At 40.4% G+C, this 23,759-nt stretch overlaps 1 protein-coding gene across 5 annotated transcripts in view; it reads left to right on the top strand.

The window, feature by feature from the left end:
* SULF1 (sulfatase 1) overlaps positions 1-23,759 on the top strand; it is a 178,207-nt gene that overhangs the window by 26,128 nt on the left and 128,320 nt on the right. For all 5 annotated transcript variants that reach the window (XM_058699775.1, XM_058699774.1, XM_058699773.1 and 2 more), the window contains one exon: positions 8,695-8,789. The gene's annotated coding sequence lies outside the window, so the exon portion shown is untranslated. The remainder of the gene's footprint in view (positions 1-8,694; positions 8,790-23,759) is intronic.

The following is a 23,759-nucleotide window of genomic DNA, read 5'->3' on the forward strand; positions in this document are numbered from 1 at the left end:
AACAAGGCCTCTCACTTTTAGTGCCAGAAGTGCTATCTATGATGTGTCCGCTGAGCTTGATTTTCTTTATCTTTAGATACACAGATGCAAAAACCACATATAACGAGTATGTATAAATGTGCGTGTTTGTGTGTATGTTTATACACATACATATGTGAGAGTTCAGGACAATTAAATATATATTTAAACATATATACTCTTACATTTGTTGTATCTATCTAGTGCTCGGAATTTTACATGATAGCATGACATCCAAAATGGGCCAGGCGGAAAGATTTCATATCAGATTTCAGAATGCCATAGAGCTATTTATTCAGCAAACATAGGATACATTATAAAATTATGCCTATTTTTAAAGAATCTTTTTAAATGACATTTCCACTTAGAATTCTCTGTGGCTTCCAAGAAATTCTAAGGCATAATTAAAGTTGAAAATGAGACTGGATTCTAGTTGCTTTTACCCCTAAATTTAAAAGTGATCTGTGAACACTAAATTCTATCTGCTAGCTAATGTAATTACAAGGATCGGCCACATAATCTCAACGTTAGCTTCAAAGGCATACTCAGTCATAGTAGAAAGAGTACAAACCACGATGGGGTCCAGATTTGAGGCTTGCTTTTGCCATTACCTGAATATAACCAGCGGCAAGATCTTTAAGATTTTTAGCCTCAGGTTTCACATCTATAAAATAAGTTCAATACTACTTTCCCCAAAGGCAGGATTGTTGAAAGGACTAAAAGGGAATAATATATGTGAAACACCCAGCACAGTGTCTGAAAATAGCAGTGTTTCAGTCAATTTTAGGGCTTTTTAAAACACTTTTTTTAATGTTTATTTTTGAGAGAGAGAGACAGAGACAGAGACAGAATGTGAGAGGGGGAGGGGCGGAGACAGAGGGAGACAGAACCTGAAGCAGGCTCCAGAGTCTGAGCCTTCAGCACAGAGCCCGACACAGGGCTCATACTCACAGACTGTGGGATCATGACCTGAGCCGAGGTCGGACACTTAACCAACTGAGCCACCCAGGCACTCCTTAGGGTTTTTCCATGTACTTTATTATGTTTGATTCAGTTCATTCATTTATTGAGCATCTACTATGCATTGCGTGCTATGCTAAGCACTAGTGATACAAAGGTGAATAAGATTAATATCCTGCCCTGGGAGAATTGATAGCCTGAGGAGACAGTTTGAAACGACTGATAATTTTCTTAACAGTGCGATACCTGTAAAAATAGAAGCGTGTTTCAGATGAAGTGACAGAAGTGAAGGTAGAGTGATTATTTCTGCCTGGTGTCAGTCAAAGGAAGTTTCCCAGTGACACGGTGAGTGTGAGTTTTAAAGGATCAGCAAGAGGTGTGGCAGGACTTCGTAGAAGAGAAGAGCATTGGGAGAGAAGAAGGTGTGAGAAAGCATGGGGTGAGGAGCTGATTTCAGTTAATGCCAGAGTGTTGCCTCTAGGAGGAGCTGGGGATTTAGTCAGGGGCCCAATCATGAGTATCCTGGTGCCTCATGCCGAAGTGCTTGGACCTAGTACTGTAGTAAAACTCAAACTCATGCATGGACCAGCTCACGATCTGCAAAAAAATCTGTTTTATAGGTTCAGATCGATATACAAAAAACTTGGGCTGAAATGCAAACCAACTGCACCAGTAAGATATCGTTTGGTTTAATAGACTATTATTGCATTTGTTTGTACCGAACCCATCCCAGTGATGGAAGCATTATAGCACAAGCTTCTTAACTCACCAACCCTAGCACTTTCAGGATCACTTTTTAACCAGTGGCAGTTAAGGGAGGACTTTGCATGGGGCTGAGGAGGCAGCAAGTAGATAGGATTTTTTTGTTTCAGGAAGGTTTTACATACAGGAGTTAGTATCCAGTATGGAGTGGGGGTTGAGCAAAGGCCCAGGGGGCTGGCAATACTATAAACTAGAAGACCAGTTGATAGACTGTTGTAGGGGAGCACCTGGGTGGCTCTGTCAGTTAAGCGTCCGACTCTTGGTTTTGGCTCAGGTCACCATCTCACGGTTCATGGGATCAAGCCTTCCGTTGGGTTCTGCACTGACCACACGGAGCCTGCTTGGGATTCTCGCTTTCTCCCTCCTCCTCTGGCTCTCCCCTGCTCATATGCTCTCCCTCTCTCTGGAAATAAATAAACGTTAAAAAAAAGAAAAAAAGGACGTCTATTGAAAAAAACAAAAAGGCTATTGTAGTTTTCCGTGAGAAATGCTGAGGTCCTGAGCTGTGTAGGTGGACAATAGGGTGCAGATTCCAGAACTATTTAGAAGGTACGACATTCTCAGCTTGGGGGCTGAATGAGGGAGTGAAAGAAAAAGGAAAGGTCTGTGTTAGTTTTGGGCTCACCTGGGTAGCTACGATGGAATACCATAAAACAAGAGGAGGCACAAGTTTGTAACAAAATTGAGTTAGTTTGGAGGGGTGGTGGGGGAGGGGAGATGTTGAGTTGAGGTGTCAGCGAGAGGGTAGACTCCAACATTGAGTAAAAATCAAAAGTAGTTCTTAAAAAAGTGTAAAAGTTGCCAGATTTGGGGTGGTGGCTTTTGAGGAGAGACAAAGTTTAAGCCCTCCCTATTCTGCTTGGTGCCCCCAAGAAATGTCAATATCTAGACTCACTGGGCTCTGCCCTTTCATCTTGCAACCGTGCTGTTGAGTGGATTGTTTTTCCATTAACTTTTCAACAGGAAGGCCATGTCTAGGGCAGTCTTGCCAATAGCCATGCATACCCTTAAAAAGACTAATCTGTACTTCCTCTGAGCCATCAGGAATGAGTAGAGACTCAGAAAAAAAAGATCTGGGCTAGTAGAATACTTGCTGAGAAAGAACACATATTCTTAAAGAATATTTGATCATGAAGAAGAAGCCCTTCCACAGCAGACTTTTCCACTGCTCTTGAATTAGGGGATACACTCAGAAACTAGAGAAAAGGAGGTAATTTCTAAGACTGAGGCAAAGTTGGTGATTATCTACTTTGCCGTTACTCAGCCTACAACCATTTCCTTCTTCGGTGTGACAAGGGAAGTTCTTCCTATATGCTTGAATGATACGTAACTGCAGAGAACGGGTGGATAACATTTGCGAATTTTTCAAAGATGACAACTGGAAGAATTTTAACATTTAGAATGAATAGAAAACAATCTGATTAACAGGAAGCTGTGACATTTTAAATCTTTGAGGTCTGATTACTTGATTACCTTCGTTTTCTTATACCGTCCACCCTTTCTACACTCAGCACTTAATCTTCTATGGCAAAGCCTCGCTCGGATTTCCCGCATTTCAGAGTGCCTTCCCCACCTGAATGCTTCAGAGCAAACACCACTTATTATGAAACGGGCTTAGCCCCAGACTTCATGACTAGTCTCACAAAGTCATATAATATTTCTGTCTGGTAGGTAAACTGTATCGACATATTTAAAAACAGATTTTAAGAAGCTATTTCCACTTCTGAATGTAAAGAGGTTTATCACTCATCAGAAAGATATATTTGGTTATAAGCTGAATCCCATCTGGCCTCTGATGGTTCACTGCAAAATCCCCCAAACTTCAGAAATTATTTTGGGCTCTTCAAATGATGAAAAAGGTTTCTATTTTTACCAAACTGCTTCCAACATTAAAAAAAAAAAAAAAAGAAAGAAAGAAAGAAAAGAAAAAGAAAAATTCCAAAAAGGAACTGTTACTATCTCCATTATACAAAATAATCACCCTCAATATATTTTAGCATAAGATGAACTTGCATCCTGCAAAAGTTTATTATTTAAAGAAGGAGCAAGATACATTTGGGGGAATCCCCATTAGCACAAGAGGAAGCTTGAAGAATGTAGTGAGCTTCCATATATGGTGCTGACCATCCCACACGTAGGCTACTCAAGCCATTTAAAGTCTTGGCTTCATAAGCAAGTGCTCCACTCTCCACAGTCGTTTTGGGTCTGCTGACATGATGATTTACTCCAGGCGGGGTGCCACCAGAGCCACTGCGCTGTTCTGAGCAGTGTTTGAAGAGTGGATAGGCTGCAGCTGTGCAGTCCCCCAGACACCTGAGTGCGGAATATCGCCGGATTCTGCTTCAGTTTGGAAAGCTGGAAGTTCCCCAACTCTCTCTTGGGTTTGGCTTCCTGTTCACATGTTTTCGGTCCCATGTCATTGTGCATGAAGTAATAGTCCCACATGCGAGCACCAGCCACAATGGCAGGATTTGTGTGGTTCAGTGCAAGGTTTCTAATGAGGACAGTTTGGACCTTCCAACAGCTCCTTAGGGAAAGCAGTTTGGAACTGTTATTACTTTCCAAGGCACAGCAAGCAGAGACGGAATGCACTTCTGCAACAAGACTGAAAGCAGCTTCCAGAAGAAATGGAAGGACAACTACCTGAGAAATCTAAGCGTTTACCGTCCACGTCTGTCTAAATGTATATGTGTGTGTGGCGTAGATAAATGCCTCCAATTCACAGTTTAAAAACATCAGTTACTGTTTCAGCATTTCGCTATGAACGCTGCTAGTGTTTTCCACCAAGGACTGTTATTTTAATGACATTGCTCTGCACCAAAATCTGATGAGTTTACGAAGTTTGAGAGCCAGGAAATGCAGCTCAGTTTCTGAACAACTGAAAAAAGCCAAGAGTTAAGTTCAATCATCTACTTGCTTTATAGCATGGATTCCTAAGTGCTAAGTACAACGCTAATGCGGAGAGAAAAGCCAAACCAAACTTTTAAAGTACAGTCCTTAAACTATCCAACTCAACTTCCCAGTATATTATCAGCAGGTGAAATTCTGGCACACACCCACATTGAGTTGTGGATGTTAATGTCAAATTAATGGGCATGGATGCCAGCATTTCCTAGAATTTTAGAGCAGAAAGGGATTTTGGATGTCTCCCAATCTTATCTGTATATTTTATGAACAGAGAAACCGAGATTCACACGAGCACACACTCTCTCTCTCTCTTTCTCTCCCCCCACATGTCTTTGCGTAAGACACATCTGAGTCTTGTGCTGAGCGGTTGCTTACAGAAAATATCATAAGTCTGGCTTGAGAAAGAGAAAGAGCAAAATGGTCTAGAGGTAGGCCAAAGATCCCCTGCTTCATTCAAGTTTGTGTGGCCTAGCTTCAGTGCCGTGTGGACCGGAAATGTATCCTTGCTTCAGGAACCTTCCAAGGTCTTAGATTAGATATTTTTGACCAAAACTTAAATAAACTCCAAAACAAACCCGGGATCAATATGTGACTCGGGTTCTGGCGATAAAGTGATGCTCTGGAGTGCCTGGGTGGCTCAGTTGGTTAAGCGTCCGACTTCTGTCAGGTCATGATCTCGTGGTCCATGACTTCGAGCCCCACTTCGGGCTCTGTGCTGTCAGCTTAGAGCCTGGAGCCGGCTTCGGAGGATTCTGTGTTTTCCTCTCTCTGTGCCCCTTCCCTGCTCAAGCTCTGTCTCTGTCTCTCTGTCTGTCTCTCTCTCTCAAAAATAAATAAACATTGAAAAAAAAGTGATAAATAAGTGAATAAAGTCATGCTCAATCAGTGCCCGGTACTTACCAGGGGGCCACATTATGATTAGAGTATGAGATGTATATAAAATCCCAGGTATAATCTCATGCTTAGCAATCTTAAAACCAGGTTGGAGAGATGAGACCTTCACCCGTGTAGGCAGCAGCAACGACAGTGGGGGCTGTATAACTAAACGTTACATTTGTGGAACAAATTTCTAAGTGTTGGAGGGCTGACGACAGAAATGAAAATGGACCTTGTCAGGGAATGTCAGGACTTCAGCTGATCCCAGACGGGTGCTTAGAATTTAAATATGTGGAGGGAATAACTGTGGCTTTTTCTAGGTAAGGAATGGCAGAAATGAAAGCATAGAGTCTCACAGGGGACCCTGAGGAAGCCAGGCTGGTGGGAACTCTCCTATAGCGTTTCCCTACCTGACTGATGGATCACGGAGCCCCCTGTATTGTCTTACATTACTATCTACTAAAATGTGACTGAAATATAAACCCTAAAAAAAACCTGGGCGTAACTCACTTGAATGATATTTATATAACTTTGCGTCCACAATAATATCATTATATTTATATCATTGAAAATCCAAAAGAAATTACAGATTAAATATAAACGAAACCATAAACCAATAACATTCTCTTTAATAATGTTAATTTTATTTGCCAGATGATGCTGTTTTGCTGAAATTAAAGAATAAATTTGTTTCAGCAAAGTGTTCATTAATGAAATTCTAAAAAGAAAAAAACATTTTAATAAGAAATTTCTTTATTTTTATTAGTAAGAAATTTCTATTGCACATTGAGTACTATGCCTATTTATAATGAATTGGTACGAGTGCTACGTGTAAATGAAGACAGGATCCAGGCAATACATCTGCTGGGATCAAGGTTATGGAACAGAAAACTGCGATGGCTCAACTGTCTTATCACCTTGCTCTATTCTGGCCAATAAAACTTTACACGGCACTGCAAGAGGTATTTGACTCCCATGGGCACATACTTATCAGGCAGATATTTAGGCTGCCTCTGTTCTTTCTGTAATAGCCGGTAGCAATTAAATTGTTACATTATTCGCCCACAAATTGTCATTTTAATGATGACAAATCAGAGCCTCCATGTATAAAATTTACGAAAAGTCTGATCTCGATCCATGAAAATATCTTTTGATTGCAAATTACCACTGCAAGAGCTAAAACAACAACAACAAAAATTAACCCCAATTATAATGCTTGCCAATGTTTACTGTGTGCTTATGATGGGTCATGAACTCTTCGAAATTTTTTACATGGATGCTTGCATATAATTCTCACATCAACCCTGTGGGTTAGATACAATGTTAGATCTCCATTTTTCAGAGGATACTGAGGCATAGGGAAATTAACTCACTCAAGATCACCTAGTGAATGCTGTAGGCTGGAATTCAGGCATCTAACTCCAGGGTCTGCTACGCCCAATAGTATATTCAGAACGATTGCAAAAAGGATGTTCTTTGGCCTTAGGCTATGCCAGCACGACTATCCCAGATACTTATAGCTTTACATTCATGTGTTAACTTTTACTTCCAGAGATCACAGGGTGTCATGCATAATCATAAAAAAAAAAAAAAAAAACATTTCTGTGTCCTCCAGGGACATATTTAAAAAGTAGACATCCGTGTGATACTTATAATAGTTTGTAATATTATCAGAGACGTGAGAACAGAGAGAGTAGAAGTCCTACAGCTCACCAACCCCCAGAACGGGAAGCACAGGGGAGTAGTTCAAGGGCCAGCTGGGTTGGGTGTGCCAGATTACAGGGGTGGCGTAAGTGGGTGGAGGAGTTGAGCTTCTGTCAGGAATGGAAAGAGACATGATAAGGGTGGCGTGGGAAGAAAGGTCCTGCAGCAACAGGCCAGCTCCAGGGAGTCCCTGCTGCAGGAACCTCACTATAAGAATGAAGCTTCCAGAACAGAGCAAAGGACTAGGTACTGCCCCACATTCAACCTGGATCACTAGGGCCAGTTAAGATCAAGAAGAGATCCCAGGTCTATTTTCCTGAGGGAGATCATCTCTACCCATTACCTCTGAAATTGCCCTCTGCATATACCAATAGACAGTTGTTTTTACCAGTGAAGAGGTAAGAAATCTCCAAATGAAATGTTTTAATATTTATTTACATGGGCAAGAGAAATACCTTTTCAAGGTAAAGGAGTTTTGGGGTTATTAGATCATGTGTGATGTTTTCCTGTTCTTTTGTATTTCTTGTATCTTATATTTTCTTTTTTTTTTTTTTTTTTTTTTCCCAACATTTTTTATTTTTATTTTTGGGACAGAGAGAGACAGAGCATGAACGGGGGAGGGGCAGAGAGAGAGGGAGACACAGAATCGGAAACAGGCTCCAGGCTCCGAGCCATCAGCCCAGAGCCTGACGCGGGGCTCGAACTCACGGACCGCGAGATCGTGACCTGGCTGAAGTCGGACGCTTAACCGACTGCGCCACCCAGGCGCCCCTATATTTTCTGATAAGATACACATTATATATCTAATATTTTTCTATATTATAAATCATAGATGTGTACATGTTAAAAATGTGCTATTCATGGCAGCAAGATTGCATCATCAAATACTTAATGCATTAAACTGCGTGTTTCCTCTTATTCAAAGTATCTAAGTTGATTTTAGTTACTTACATTTTTCAACTGTCATAAATGCAGAATAGAAACAAATTTAACCACTTGTTAAATAAGTAGCAAGGTAGCTTACTTTGCTACTCATCAAATAATAGCTTACAGCAACTTTAGGAGATTTTATGACTCAGCACATTTCCCTTTAAAACAGGTCTCATAACCTCAAATTAGATGTCACTCAACTTTTAAACTTGGAACACCTTCTAAACTTTTGAAAAGAAACTCTTCTTTATTAGTCTTAGGAAATCCAGTCAAAGAGTAATATGAAATGAATCTGAGGGAAAGTCTTTCCCTTGATGAAGAGAGAGTCAAATGGAAACTTCTACAAAAGGACTGAATTACTCACCATACTTCAAAGCCTCTTGCAAGTGATTGTAAGAAAATCAGCGTGGATAAAATTTGGAGAATATTATTCCTAATGATGTTCTCTTTTGAAGTTGTGAAAGGGCGTTATCAGAAAGATAAGAGAAGCCACTGATAAAATGCAACTGAGGACACTTTGACTCTTCTCCACCGTAGGTGCTGACTGCCACCCACCACTGTCTGAAGAAGGCAAACTTGGCAGATGACGTGAAGGTTCTCCAGGACAGAGTAACTGCAGAACATCTTCAAAGGTACTCGTATCAAACATTTATCTCTTAGTTAATTAAACCAAGGTGCTAATTAAACCTGAGTACACCATGTCACTTGAGGAGAGGGGAATTCCATGGATGGGGAATTGTAAGAAAGAGAGCCTTCCTGTAACATTTTCATCCTTCTTGGCTGAGAGAGCTAAAAGGGGCCTTAAATGTGGTAGAGCCATTTCATGAAATTAGGCTTCAGGAACGGCAAAAGAACCATCTGAATAATGAGTATTTGAAGAATCAGGGTGCCTGGATGGCTCAGTCAGTAGAGCCTGTGACTCGTGATCTAAAGGTTACTGGGTTTGAGTTCCACATTGGGTGGAAAGAGGAAGAAAGAAAGAAAGAAAGAAAGAAAGAAAGAAAGAAAGAAAGAAAGAAAGAAAGAAAGAAAGAGAGAGAGAGAGAAAGAAAGAAAGAAAGAGAAAGAAAGAAGAAAGAAAGAAAGAAAGAAAGAAAGAAAGAAAAGAGAGAGACAGAAGAAGGAAGGAAGGAAGGAAGGAAGGAAGGAAGGAAGGAAGGAAGGAAGGAAGGAAGGGAGGAAGGGAGGGAGGAAGGGAGGAAGGGAGGAAGGGAGGAAGGAAGGATCATAGAACTTTATTAACATGTCATGAGCTGCTCAGGAAGCTCAGGGGAATCAGTCACAGGGAATGGCAGGCCAGCTACACCCAGCCATCATCCACAGTCTCAGGAGTGAAAACCACAGATGTCACCTGTCTTGTTCATAGCTTGCCTTCACAGTTTCTTGTCTTGGCCACATACACACTAGTGCCCTGAGTGTTGTGGGGCTGGGAAGAGTTACAGAGACCCATCCCAGCCATGCAACCTTAGCTGCAGAAACATTCTCAGGGTGTTGATTCATGTGAGTTTACAGCCCCATGTGTCTTTGCTTAAATGTCAACATTGAAATTTGTTTCCTTCTACCCCCAACCAAATTAATGCAATGGAAACTGCTGAGTTCCTGTTGGTTTCAAATTACAGCTCTTCAAAGTCATTACTCTCTGCTTGCTTTTCATTCTAAGCCTTGTGTTGGCCCAGGTTGGCTTGGATAAAGTCCTCCAATCACCAAAAAGTTTGTGAACCTCACACAAACAAAACAAAATGAAATCTTCAACAGGTCTGGCCTGAATTTCAGGTTTGTCTTTTGAGGATTGATTTATCCAGCTCCTCTTTCTAATACTTGTGACATTAAGCATTTTGTGTCCTCTACAAATGCCACATTTAGAAGGGAAATATCTAGAAGTGTATGGGAGTGTGGGGTTACTTCCTTGACAGAAAATTATGAACACTGGTAATTTTTTTCCTGTAATTCTCAGTGCTCTGTGTGCAAATGGTCTGGGGTATCACCAGAAATGTAGTGGAAGCTGGTTACCCACAAGCTAAATAAAAAATAAGAGAAAACAAGTTGAAGTTGAATGAAGTCTCCTTCCTTCAAAACTCTGGACAGGAGAAATACTCCCAAACAGAAACTAAAAAAGATTTTTGTTCAGAAATAAATCCAATAAACAGTAGAACTATGACTACTTCAGAGTTCTTCATCTTCTTGAATCAGTTCTCCATTTAATGGGCAACTTTATCACTTTAAGCATTATATCCTTTTCATTAGTATATTCTTATTATGAGAAAACACAAATGTGTTTAATATTGCATCAAGTTAGAATTACATGCTCAAATTTAACACACAAGACACTACTTCTTAAAAACCTATAGGCCCCCTGTGAGAGAAGTCTCTGGTCTGTTTTTTCTCTCTTTGGACTGGAATATTCAAATTCAAAGTCGGACCAGTGGCCAGCTTCAACATCTTCGCCCTTCCTCATTCATCATTTGAGCTGTATTAGATAGGTAACTGAGTCACTCTTCACCGCCACATCTGTATTCACAGATCCACAGTCTTCCCATCTGGTAAATTTTGTAGAAAAAAATGAGTCCTTTCTATGTGTGCTCAGACAGTCAGGTTTATAAAATAAGGACCACTTTAATGAGGCTTAGAGCTTCAAAATGCTGCCCTGTGCATTTTTGATTACCTCTCTGCTCATGTCATCTGGATATAAAGTTCTTTCATTTAATATTTTTCCAGCTTTAAGAACTGCTTACCTGCAGTTCAGTGAACTTGGCATCACCTCCAAGATACATAACACAAGAAACAGAACCAGGAGATGTCATAAGCAAAACTCAGAAGCTGCCTAAGCATCCCCTGACTATCCGATTGCCAGAAGATTCTCTCTTGTTCCAAGGAGAGATAGGTTGTATTCACATGCAATAAAACAACAAAAGGACAATTAAATTTCACAGCTTGGGGGAGATTTTGGGGGTTCTTGTCAAAAATGTTCACACCTGTGGAACAGACTGTTATTTTTTTGTGGAGCCTGGTTTTTAGCTTGAAGTCCACCTGCCAAAATCTGAATGGCTTCTATTGTACCTTCTGGTCTCAAAAACTGCACTGTCAGACAAGGCTTGGGGCACACAGATGGGATAACTTAGAACAGCAAATATGTTGTTTATAAGGAAATTAAAACCTTTCCTAGCCCTGTTGATGCCCATTTAGGATGGAAAATTTTATCAAAGCATGTCTTAGTTGTGCCTCCCTGGCATTTTATTATTTTCTATATTACTCTAATAATTTAAGTTATACTCAATGCCTTAATTTAAATTTAAGAGATTTTTTAAATTGTCCATAAATTGTAATAGTAAACTCTATCTTTTCAAGGAATCAACTTCAGATTTAGACCCTAAAAACTGCTAAAATTTTCTTTGGGTATCTACTGAGCATTTAAAGCTTGCTGTGGAATATAAAGAGCTGAATCTGGGGCTGCTAAGAAGCCAACTGTTTTCATTTGTGACCATTGTCACCCTGAACATTTCTCAGTGCACATCCTAATGGCAATTAAAATAATGTATTTGTTGTAAAACAATACGATAGCGGGACACTAGACTGGCTCAGTTGGTGGAGCATGTGACTTGATCTCAGGGTTTTAAGTTTGAGCTCCACGTTGAGTGTAGAGATTACTTAAAAATAAAACCTGGGGCACTTGGGTGGCTCAGTCAGTTGAGTATCCGACTCTTGATTTCAGCTCGGCTCATGATCCCAGGGTCATGGGATCAAAGCCCATGTCGGGCTCTGTGCCAAGTGTAGAGCCTGCTCGAGATTCTTGATTGCCCCTGGATCATGCATTCTCCCTCTCTTACTAAAAAGAAAATAAAATGATATAAAGTAATTCATTAAAAAAAACACAACATAATAGGGACCCAATATGAAATTTTTTGAGGTAAAACACACACCCACTTAACCCAAGCCCAGGATTTTTTTTTTCTAATATGAATCTATGCAATGCGGAATCATAGGAAATTGCTGCTATGGACTATATCTGACGCACAAAAGCAGCAATTTCATATGGTCCTAGCTAATATTTTATGTAATTGGAAACATAGAGAATATACAATTTTATTCTGATTCTTTTCACTCTTATATCGAAACAGTCTACAGTTTCTGCATTGTCTTCATAGTTCATAGTTTGAAATTGTGCTCTATTACATAGATGTGGACACCTGAGTGGATTTTGCTTTTTTCCGATAAGAGATAACAGTCAAAAAAAAAATCTAACCCACACCTTCCTCACATAGCCGTTTTATTTAGTTGCCTTCTAATGCCAGTTTTGAAACTAATGTCTTCTCCTGCATCGTCCTTTCAGCCCCTCTGAAACTAAGTACTTTCACATGTGAGTCATAATACAAATGTAAGCGATCAAGCAGGTGCCAGTATGCGCAGGCATACCAATGTGCACACATGCATACACATCGTTAAATGGACCTGTGTAGACAGTACATCCTCAAAGCCAAGGAGTTTGTGGTGAAAGAAAACACCAAACGTCAATAGGATGGGAAACGTTGTGCCCATCAGGCTGTGTCACCTTTTGCTGGCTTTTCTCCATTTTCATCTGACTGAGACCTATCCCAGCAGACGGTCCTCCCAGTGCACTTTGGCTGCCAAGAGAATAGGGCTTTGTCTACTATGGCGAGGAAACAAACTCCGGGGATATTAACCGACCAGAGGAAAGCCCTTTGCTCTTGCCGTAATGATACATTCAGGCAGGAAGTTAAGAGGAAAATAGCTACTTCTCTGGGGATGAGGAGTGTGGAGCGGGAGGGAGGAGAGCAGTTTAATTATGATGAGGGTGGGGGCGGGGAGATGAGGACAGTCACAAGTGGAGATCAAGAAAAAAAGAATGGGATGATGTCATTCTTTACTGGGACAGTCACTGAAATGAAATCAGGTCACACACAATGGTCTTGTTCTATGCCTGGAACCATGAGTGTTACAAGAGATCACTTTGTGGTAATGCTTGTTAGGAAGGGTCTAAGGGCCCTGCTTACATTAAGATATCCCCCAAGACATCTTTAAGATGGATCAGAAGGGCAGAATCAGTCCATCCAATGCTGAAATGACCCACGCTAGAGGCACAACATTTGCTTAAGATCAGCGAGCCACAGTTTAGGATAGAAAAAGTCTGCATTCTCACAACAGTGAATTTTAAGAAGTAAAATGCAACTCCACAACTTGGTTTCAGGCCAGATGTTTTAAATTGATGTCCTTTTTCATAGGATAGTTTTGAATGGCATTTTGGAGTTAAGATGGAATATATTTGCCAGTATAATGTTGCATTTCCTGAAAAGAAATACTGCTTTGTACTATGTTAGTGCATTTTCAGGACTGATTAACTCTGCTTACATAGGAAGCATTTGATTTGTGTCACTGTTGAATCCCCAGTGCCACTGGTGGCAGATATATTCAAATTTAGGTTCCTTCTCTCAAAGATGTCCTAATTTAACCTCATTCATCTGCTTAGATTTCCTAAGGAGAGCATCACAATTACAAATGAAGGTTAAGTTTTCTAAGAAGTCATCCCTTGAATAATTAGGTGATAAGGTCAAATCCTGTTATTAAGGTTCTGTTGTTACCGCATTATCTAGGGCTCCAAACAAATAGGTCATTGATGGAGACTTTTTTGGGACATTTTTGCCGTGTGAGTATTTATAAGGGTAGAACTGGAACACTGGAGGCTTTTTACATTCACATCTGCAGGTTAGAGAATCTACAAAATTCAATGTTCGCTTTTTGCAAACCGCTGATCTTCGGGGATGGTAAGATCCTTCTCTCTCTGGTAGACTATAAAAAATGTAAAAATAAAATTAGATTCCAGTGAGAATTCATACTGGTTTTATGATGTTGCCCTCAAATTACTAGAGAATCTTGTAGTGATATATTTGGGACAAATGTGTTTGAAAGTTGCTGTGGATTATGGCTGTCACAATGCAAGGTGGCACATTTTGAAGGGATCCTTTGGGGGGGGGGTAGAGTCTAACATGAACTTCAGTGGTTTCTGCTTCCCTTTTTTTTTCGCATTTTTATTTAAATTTTAGTTAGTTCTGCTTCCCTTATTTTTAAATGGAAGACGGTCAGGCTACAGGGCCTTTGAGAGAGTATAATTATTTAAAAATTGGGGTGTCTGGGTGGCTCAGACGGCTAAGCATCTGACTTTGGCTCAGGTCATGATCTCATGGTTCGTCATGGTTCGTGGTTCGAGCCCCACGTCAGGCTCTTTGCTGACAGCTCAGATCCTGGAGCCTGCTTCAGGTTCTGTGTCTCCCTCTCTCTGCCCCTCCCTCACTCATTCTCTCTCTCTCTATCTCTCTCTCTCTCTCTCTCTCAAAAATAAATAAAAACATTAAAAAACTTTTTTTTAATTAAAAGGTATCCATAATATTTCCAAACAAGTGATAGACATCATCAGAAACTCTCAAAATTTCCAGTGTTTGATTTTCTTTTCTGTTTATCTCCTAGTAGCCTTTAAAGAAATCTAAATTCATTAACCATAGCCAGTTGACAATAGCATCTAAAATGCAGGTGTTACTTTAAGCACATCCATTATTTACAAAGCAGGTAAAGCAGACATGGCTTCTTACAATGGGATTCACCATAAATTTTTTTTTTAATTTTTTAAAGTTTATTTATTTGAGAGAGAGAAGGGGTTGGGGCAGAGAGAGAGGGAGAGAGAGAGAATCCCAAGCAGGCTTTGCATCATCAGCATGGAGCCTGATGTGAGGCTCAAAACCACGAACTGTGAGATCATGACCTGAGCTGAAACCAAGAGTTGGGTGTTTAATCGACTGAGCCACCCAGGTGCCCTCCCCCGCTAAAATTAATTTTAAAATTACTTGCTTTTATAGTTTTACCAAAAAATATAAAGAAGATTTGATGCATTCTCTGATTAAAATGTATTTATTACTTAAAGTAAGAATGCCCCAGCAGATTAAATCTCTTCTACAATATTCATAGGAATCTGGGCTAGCCAGACGGTGATGCTCAGGAATGCTCAGTGGCCACAGGAGAGGGACTAGCAGCCTTTCAGATCCGTCAGTTGCCCGTGCTATAAGGGATATAGATATTTTGAATATCTCTCCTGATGATGTTTGCCATCATCCTGCTAGTCACAAAATTCTGCCGTTCGAAGAACACTGCACTAAGAGTTGGTTCCCATTTTAGGCGTTTTGTTGACTGTGTAGCTTTCTACAAAATTAGAATATACTTGTCCCACTTCCCTTACTAGGCTGTTGTAAATGCAGATGAAGAATGGAAAAGTACATTTGTGGGAAAGCAGATGTAGGGAGTCGTTCCAGCACAACGTAACGCTATTGCTGTGGTATTACAAGGCTGAGGTATGGCACGGCCATCGTTAGTTCCCATCACACTCTTCTATTCCCAGCACCTTTTTGCTCCCTCATTATTCTTTTACTTTTATGTCTCTGCCAGTAAACTAATCCCAATGTGTATTTTTGATGGTTGGCAAACATTCAAAAATGCTTTGCAGAGAAGGAAGGCTATAGAATCACTTGGATTATAACTATGCCCTCAGTGGATTGTTCCGAAAAGCTTCAGAATGAACTATCTTTACTGGCTGAGGCGTTAAATATAGGCGTGAAAAAAATAACTTGTATTATATACACTTGTGGTTGTTGGAATTCAGCTCAGGACTGACTCCCAATAATCTTTATGATTGGGGCCGGAGGAAGATTAACTTACGACGGGTGCCATTGCTTTTCATAATCTTGTCCATGGCCTCCAGTCATGTCCCAAAATGGATCGAGAAATTGCCGTCACCTGCATCCCCTCAGACAGAGGCCATCCCTCTGCTCTAGGCACAAGACTGTCTTTCTCTTAGGGAAATTCTTAATTTTCTAGTTGCTTTTTCTACCCCCCCTCCCCCGTCATTGATTTATAGAGGAATTTCTTTTAAATGTCCAATATAGTATCAGCTTAGTAGTTTGCACGTGCTGAAATATCCCTTCTGGGTGAGGGGAAAGGAATACAACTTACATTTCACATTTGGAAGTCCATCTTAGTTTGAAGAACTTTCTCTCTGGTTATAGAACTATTAAGACAGAGTGTGTATGGGATGAATTGCCTATATATGTATGAATAACTGTTCCAGTGACAGCCAACTCCTAAACATGACAATGATTCTGACTACCAAAACATTGATTTGTTTTTTCTCCCTGACTCGTGTAGACAGTAAGATCATGCATCTACCTGGTAATAAGAAGGCTGAACTGTTGGCCTTCATGGATGTCTAAAGACATACGCCGTGGGGTGTTGAAGGGATGTAAACAAGAGCCTTTTCTACTTTAGGGAGCCTTTGGGAATTCAAGAGCTATCATCAGCAAAGGTGATGTGGTTTTCTTAAAGTGGAAGTCTCTCGGTTTCTAATTCATAGTGGTACATGGAAGAAGTGTAGATACTGGATAGGAACACGCATTTGGGAGACAGACTGCCTTGGTGTGAATGGCTTGCCGTGTCGTTGGTTCGCTGTGTAACTTAATTTCTTTGTGTCTCTATCCTCATCTGAAAACTGAGGGCCATGCTAATACTGTGTCTGGCTGTTTGGAGGGTTAGAGGTTTCCATGTGCATAAAGGGCTCAGCACAATGCTTAACACTTAATACAGTGTGTTATGCATGTTAACAATTGTTATTATTTGTGGAAACTTTTAAAATCCAGAAACGCATGAAGTGTAAAATATGTTCCCCTACCATTACCCTGCCCATAATTCCACACACTCAGATACACACACACACTCACGCTGACAATTACCAGGCACTATAGGGAAAGCAACCACGGGTCACAGCACTCACCCTGTGGGAACTGGACAGGAGTAGGACGTGTGCCTCGCAAACAGTAGCAATAATAGTATCGTGTGTTTGCACACTTACAATGTCCTCCAGTAACAGTTGTCGAAAGTCCAATAACATGATCAATGGAAAAGTACTTTGGGATTATATTGTCAGCATACTGAAAAAAACAGCTTTTAGTTTTCAAACTTCTGATTTCCCTTTAGATTTGCTTAGACCTGGGTTCACCTTTTCCCCTCACCCAGCCACCAAAAACAATAAATAATAATAATAATAATAGTCACTAATGCGATACAAAGATTCTCCTTTAAAGACCTGCATGGTTCCACAGGTCCAGATTCTGACCCCACATAGCTGGGTATTTATCCTGTAGTCTGCATTCTGAGATCCACAGAAGTGTAAACTGGGTTTGCCTCGTGAAAGCTTTTTTTAATCCTTTGTTTACAAATGAAATACATTTGATGGGTTTTGGTATTTTTACAGCTTTTACGCTTTAGATGCTGTAATTTCAAGGCTCCAGGTTGACAAGTATACAGCACCTGGTCTCCCCATCGTGCCATCAGTAGGATTCCCTGGTTGAAAGGAGAGGAAAAATATATATATCCTCAAAGAGTGATAAAAGAAGTCTTTCTCTCTCTCTCTCTTTTTTTTTAAGTTTATTTACTTAATTTACAAGAGAGAGCACGAGCAGGGGAGGGCAGAGAGAGGAGAGAGAGTCCCAAGCAGGCTCTGCACTGTCAGCGCACAGCCCCCAGGAGCTGTGAGATCATGAACCAAAATCAAGAGTCGGATGCTCAACCTACTGAGCCACCCAGGCGTCCCTAAAAGAAGTCTCCTGAAGAGAGCGTTCCTAAGTATTTTGGAGATTTTTCACACAGTGGAGAGCACTAATTCTGCCTGAGTTTGATACTTCTGAAAATGGCATTTTATATGTATAATTCAAAATTTTGATTGCATATCAAATGTTGCCACAAAAATCTAAAAATCTTGGGGTTTGAGGGGCACCTGGGTGGCTCGGTCGGTTAAGCGTCTGACTTCGGCTCAGGTCATCATCTTGCAGTCGGTGGGTTCAAGCCCCACGTCGGGCTCTGTGCTGACAGCTCGGAGCCTGGAGCCTGTTTCAGATTCTGTATCTCTCTCTCTCTCTGACCCTCCCCCATTCATGCTCTGTCTCTCTCAGTCTCAAAAATAAATAAAGGTTAAAATAAATAAATAAATAAATAAGATGAGCTTTGTGAATTGCCAAAAAGAGGCATCTGTGCTTTGGCTCGGGCCAGTTCCCTAGTGGCAAATCTTAAAACTCATACAGTCTTTCTTCTACTTGCCTAAGTATTTGAATATGTAAGGGCTCTGTTGGTGTGGGCAGGGCTTCCCGGCTGACTTTCGGCATTTCAGCCATATTTCTAAAAATAGAGGCAGAGGATTCTAGCAAAAGCTAACATCTGAAAGACAGATAGTAACATACACCCTTAGGAAGTTTTCTAGGAAGGGGTTCCAACATGTATTTTTGGTGTTGTCTGTAAAGATAATAAGAGGGTGCGGTATAAGGGAAGGTTTCAGGGAGGCTGAGTTTTGTCCCGGCTGTATATTTAAGTGGCTGTGTGACCTTGGGCAAGTTACTTAACACTTCTGGGCCTTCATTTTCTCATCTGTAATACGATATAGGTGTTCACTTCCAGCTGTAAGATGACACCACCAGATTCCGCCAGTTATGCCTTTACTATTGTCTACCAAGGATTGACCGCCTCTCAGATGAGGATTATACTTTTCACCTGAGTGTTGTTAGGAAAATGATAGATACAATGAGAATAAAGAATGAAAACATACGTGATTCCCATTTTATTTTCCTTTATTCAAACTGACCCTAGATTCTCTCAACAACTGAGACGAAATGTCTGTTGATACGAATATTTGTGAATATGGGCAGATCCCTACTTACAAATGGACAGTGTTAAAGATGATCATGTATAAACTGGTCTACCAGTGGTTCAATCTAGATTATCTAGTAATATTATTTATTGATGCTGTATTTTTTACAGGCCCTTTAAGGCACAAATACTTTCGCAAGCCCGCCTAGAAATCCAAGCTTGAAGTGTAAAGTTTTGCGAAAAAAGGCACTTCATTGTGACAGTCTGTAAACCCGAAAACTTATCTTCACATCTCTGCTTCTTGTCCCCTAACCTACTTCCCCACCCCTTGTAAGGAAAGTAAGGGTTTCTCCTTACCTCTTAAGCAATGCCGTTGATCTATTCAGGCTGAAATTCTAATGAAACACAAATTAAGGAACCAGGAAGTAGGAGTTTTTAGAGAGATGGAAAGAATTCAGGTACGGAAAGGAGGTGGGGTTTTACCAGTAGGCACTTTAAAGGCAAGTGGAGGGATGGGGCAAAATGAGCAGAATATTTATTGGACCCTGAGGGCTTTAAACAGTAAGTATAGGGTAAGTTAATTGTAAGACGTGAACGGAAAGTAAGAAAAAAAAATATCTAGTGAACAACAAGCCAGTAGACGACAGGGAAAGAATAGAAAAGAGTTTCTCTATATTTTTTCATTCTGTATTTTCATCATCTGCTTCTGCTGCCCCCTCTCCTTACCACAGATCCTGACCATCTTGACACTTGGTTAGACAGGAAGCGGGGGTGGGGGGTGGCGGTCGATGATGGCTCCAAGTGGATGTGCAGAAGGAAGGAGGAATTAATGCACAAGTTGGTCAAGGAAAATGATGTATTTTAAATTTAGGATAGGCTTACATTTGTGTGCTTCTGGTATAGCATTCATCAGATTGCATTCATCATGTTTTCAGTTAGCTGAGCTTTTTGGATCTGGTGGGGCTTACATTTTTGAAACACATTTAGAATTTTTTTCAGTCATTATTTCTTCAAGTATTTCCCCATTACCCCAACCCCTCCTAGGACTCCAATTACATGCGTGTTAGACTACTGGATACTAAAATTGTTCCACAGGCCACGGGGGCTGCACTCACTTTTTTGAAAAGCCTTTCCTTTCAGATGTTGTACTTTTCAGCTATAGAAATTCCATTTGCTTCTTTTTAATAGTTTCCATGTATCTGTTCATTATGTTCACGTGTTCCTTCAAATCCTTGAGCATATTTATAATAGCTGTTTTAAATTTCTCATCTGCTCATTCAATCATCGCTGTCATTTCAGAGTCTCTCTTTTTTTATTGCGGTATAATTAACATAACACCATATTAGTTCTGGGTGTACAATGCAATGATTGGGTATTTGTATGTATTGCAAAATGATTACCATAGTAAGTCCAATTAACATCCATCACCATACACAGTAATGGATTTATCTTTCTCTTGTGATTTTTTTTTTTTTCTTTTTCTAGGACTAGCGTTTCTCCTGGTTAGGAGTCACCTTTTCCGGCTTTTTCACATATCTAGTAATACCTGATTGGCTGCTGGATATTGTGAATATTACATTGTTGAATGTCTGGATTTGGGTGTCTTCTTTTAAAGAATATTGGATTTTGTTCTGGCAAGATAATTTACTTGAGGATCAACTGGGATTTTTTAAAGTCTGTTAAGTTGTGTTTGGTCAGATCTAGAGTGATCTACACTCTAGGGCCAGTGAGCCCTATTCTCAAGGCTTGATCTTTCCAGTCAGAACATAAGTATCCCCAGCCATATGTAGTGTGAACTGCTGATCTTACAGCTCCCCACTAATTCTTTGCCTGGTAGTCATCCTTTGCCCAACTCTGTGGCGTCTCACCCCACACATCTGTGGTTTAGTATGCAGCTGAGGACTCAAGGGGACCCCATACAGATTTCTGGAGCTCTTTCTCTTTGTCTCTACCCCGCAGATTCCACTTCCCTCCTCAAATCACCCTGTCTCTTCAGCTCTGCGTGGGTACCCCGCTCTGTGCCATATCCAGAAAGTGTCTAGTGGGACATACCTCACTCGTGTTCCTTTTCTCAGGGATCATAGCTTATCATCCAGTGTCTGATTTCTGCCATATGCTTTGTCCAGTTTTCTAACCATTCATAGTGGGAGGACTAGTTTGGTACCAGTTACTCCAACTTGATTAGAAATAGAAGATCTGAAAGAAAGAAAGAAAGAAAGAAAGAAAGAGAAATAGAAGATCTACCACATTTGTATTCAAACCTTGTTTCTTTCTCTTTTCTCCCCACTAATCACTAAGACCTTTCAAGGCAGTGACAAGATCTCATTCATCTCTGTATTCCCAATGCCTAACATAGAGTTTAGTACATAACAGGCATAATAAATACTGTTGAATGAAAGAACGAATGACTATTGTTAAAGAGATCCACAATATTTAGAATATCTCTATTTAGTTGAGGCATTGATGTAAATATCTAAGCACTTCTGTAATACATGCTTTTTTAAGCCACAGAGAAAAATCTGTTCAGCAGCCAAATTCCCATAAGCTCGGGATCAATGCTATGGTAGACAAGTTCTATGTTAAGCTTACTTAACATTCCTTATAGCTGTAACATGCCCGTGTCCAGAAACAGAGATCACATGTTTTTAAGTACCTATAGGACAGTAATGACAAATTATTCTAAAATCAAAAGTAGCAGTGGCTGTTTTTAACATTCAGTCCACGAAGTTGGCAAATGCAGTATTTACCTTCAGGGATTTCTGCCTCTAAGCATATGCCAGGATTATAAATGTCCAGACCTTAGTTGCATTTACCTCCATCTTTTGAAGGGACTAGGATGGCTTTTTATTTAATAGCAAGATGCATTGAGTTGGTCTTTCAGAAGTCTATCTAGCTCTCTTTCTATGATCGAAAAGTAGACTTATAAACTAGGAATTACAGTCAAACTTCTATAAACTGCACAAATTGAGTGGAAAGGAGTCCTACATTTTTGTGTTAAAGATTTCTCTCTGAAATCTTAATACAATATCTGTACAAGTTTTATATAAGAAATATCTGTAGCTGGATGAATGTAGGATTTGTGGAACTCTCTTTACTTATTTTTTTAAGCTTATTTATTTATTTTGAGAGAGAGAGAAAGAGAGAGAGAAGACTCAGAGAGCACGAGTGGGGGAGAGGCAGAGAGGAGGAGAGAGAGAATCCCAAGCGGACTCCTCACTGTCAGTGCAGAGCCTGATGAAGGGCTCAAACTCACGAATCGTGAGATCATGACCTGAGCAAAAATCATGAGTTGGACACCTAACCAACTAAGCCACCTAGGCACCCTGTGGAAATATCTTAAAATTTTCTGATGCTTAAAAGTCCCTGGTTATGAGTGCATCTCCTATAATTAGAATAGTTTTACCTATTGGAAGGGTTCCTAAAATTCCAGTCCTATAAACATACACAAACACACACACACACACACGCAAACCCCATTACTGATAAATTATTCCTACTCCATATGTCAACTCAGAGTTTGCACAATACTGTTTCCGTCAAAAGCAAAAGCACAGTTTTTTAATACTTAATCGCACCTGATCCACAGGATTCTTAAGGTTTCCCTTTGTCTCTTTGTGACTGTATTTCTGGCTTCCTTCAATGAAAGGCAGCAGGCTTTTAGGGTAGGGAACTGAGCTGTGAACGAGATGTCCGCTCTGTTGGCTCATTCTTGTAGGTGCCTTCGTCAGGTCACCTCCTCATCTTTGTTCTTTGATGACAAAGCCTGCCAGATGGAAATAATAACTTGATCTCCACATGAGTGTGAAGGACCCCTGAAATTTCTAATACAGGATAACAAAAAACCGGCTCATTAGTGGGGGAAATTTTTCAAAACAATGATTGCACTTATTTAAAGCATGTGAGTGAGGTGATGTTTAAGAGCAGCGATTTAAGCTTGCGGTTTCAGGACCATTCAGAACTAAAGGTTTTATTTCACTTTGTTTTTCTCCAACATTTACCCCCTTGGTTTATATTTCCCAGTTAAGAATTTCACGTGAATCTTTGCCAAAGCCTCTGGTTCCACCTGGTTTGGGGTGGAAACCACATGAAGCCACTGAATTCTGCATAGTTTCCATTTGAAAAGATATATCAGCTGAGAGGTTCCCTTTCAGGGTGAGCCAGGTTTACATGAAATTTGGCCAAGCTTTAGATGAACCTGCTCTGAGTTTTTCATTTTATATCAGACCCTAAAATGAGGCCACTTACCTAGTTCCGTCTTTTTAAAAGTTCATATATAATGTCCCCAGGGAGTGTGTAATAGTTACCAGTGGCTGAGGTGTGGCAGCACCTTGTTTTCGTGAGATGTGGGGGAGGATTTCTCAGCTACTTGGAGTTCATTCTAATTGGAAAGCGAAAAGACTCACTAACAGAGGCTCTAGAGTCAGGCACAACATTTTGGGAACAATCTCCTTTGAAGTCTCAACAAAAAGCAAATTTCCAAGCAGCTAGCTCAGAGAAACCAGGCTAACTCACCTTTTTTGTCCCTTCCTTTACTTTACGCCTTCGTTAATTCGACAAATCCTCACTGAGCGCCTACCACATGACATGCCAAGCCCTGTCCTAGGTTTTCGGGATACATTTGTGAGCAGATTATTCAGAGGTCCTGACTCTTGTGGTTCTTACCTTCAAGTAGCAGAAGACAAAATAAAAGTAAAGATCCACACAAGTCAAACATATATAGCCTATTAGAAAGTGGTACATGCTATGAAATAGAAGTACAGCAAACTTAGAAATCAGGCTGGGTTGCAGTGTTGAAGAGGTTTCACAGGGAAACCACTGAGATGGTAAGATTTGGATAAACACTTGAAAAAAGGAAGGAAATGGCAACCAGATATCTTGAGGAAGAGCATTCCAGACCGAGAGAACAGCTAAAG

The sequence above is a fragment of the Neofelis nebulosa genome, chromosome 14, assembly GCF_028018385.1.
Source record: "Neofelis nebulosa isolate mNeoNeb1 chromosome 14, mNeoNeb1.pri, whole genome shotgun sequence".
In the NCBI taxonomy this organism is placed as follows: Eukaryota; Metazoa; Chordata; class Mammalia; order Carnivora; family Felidae; genus Neofelis; species Neofelis nebulosa.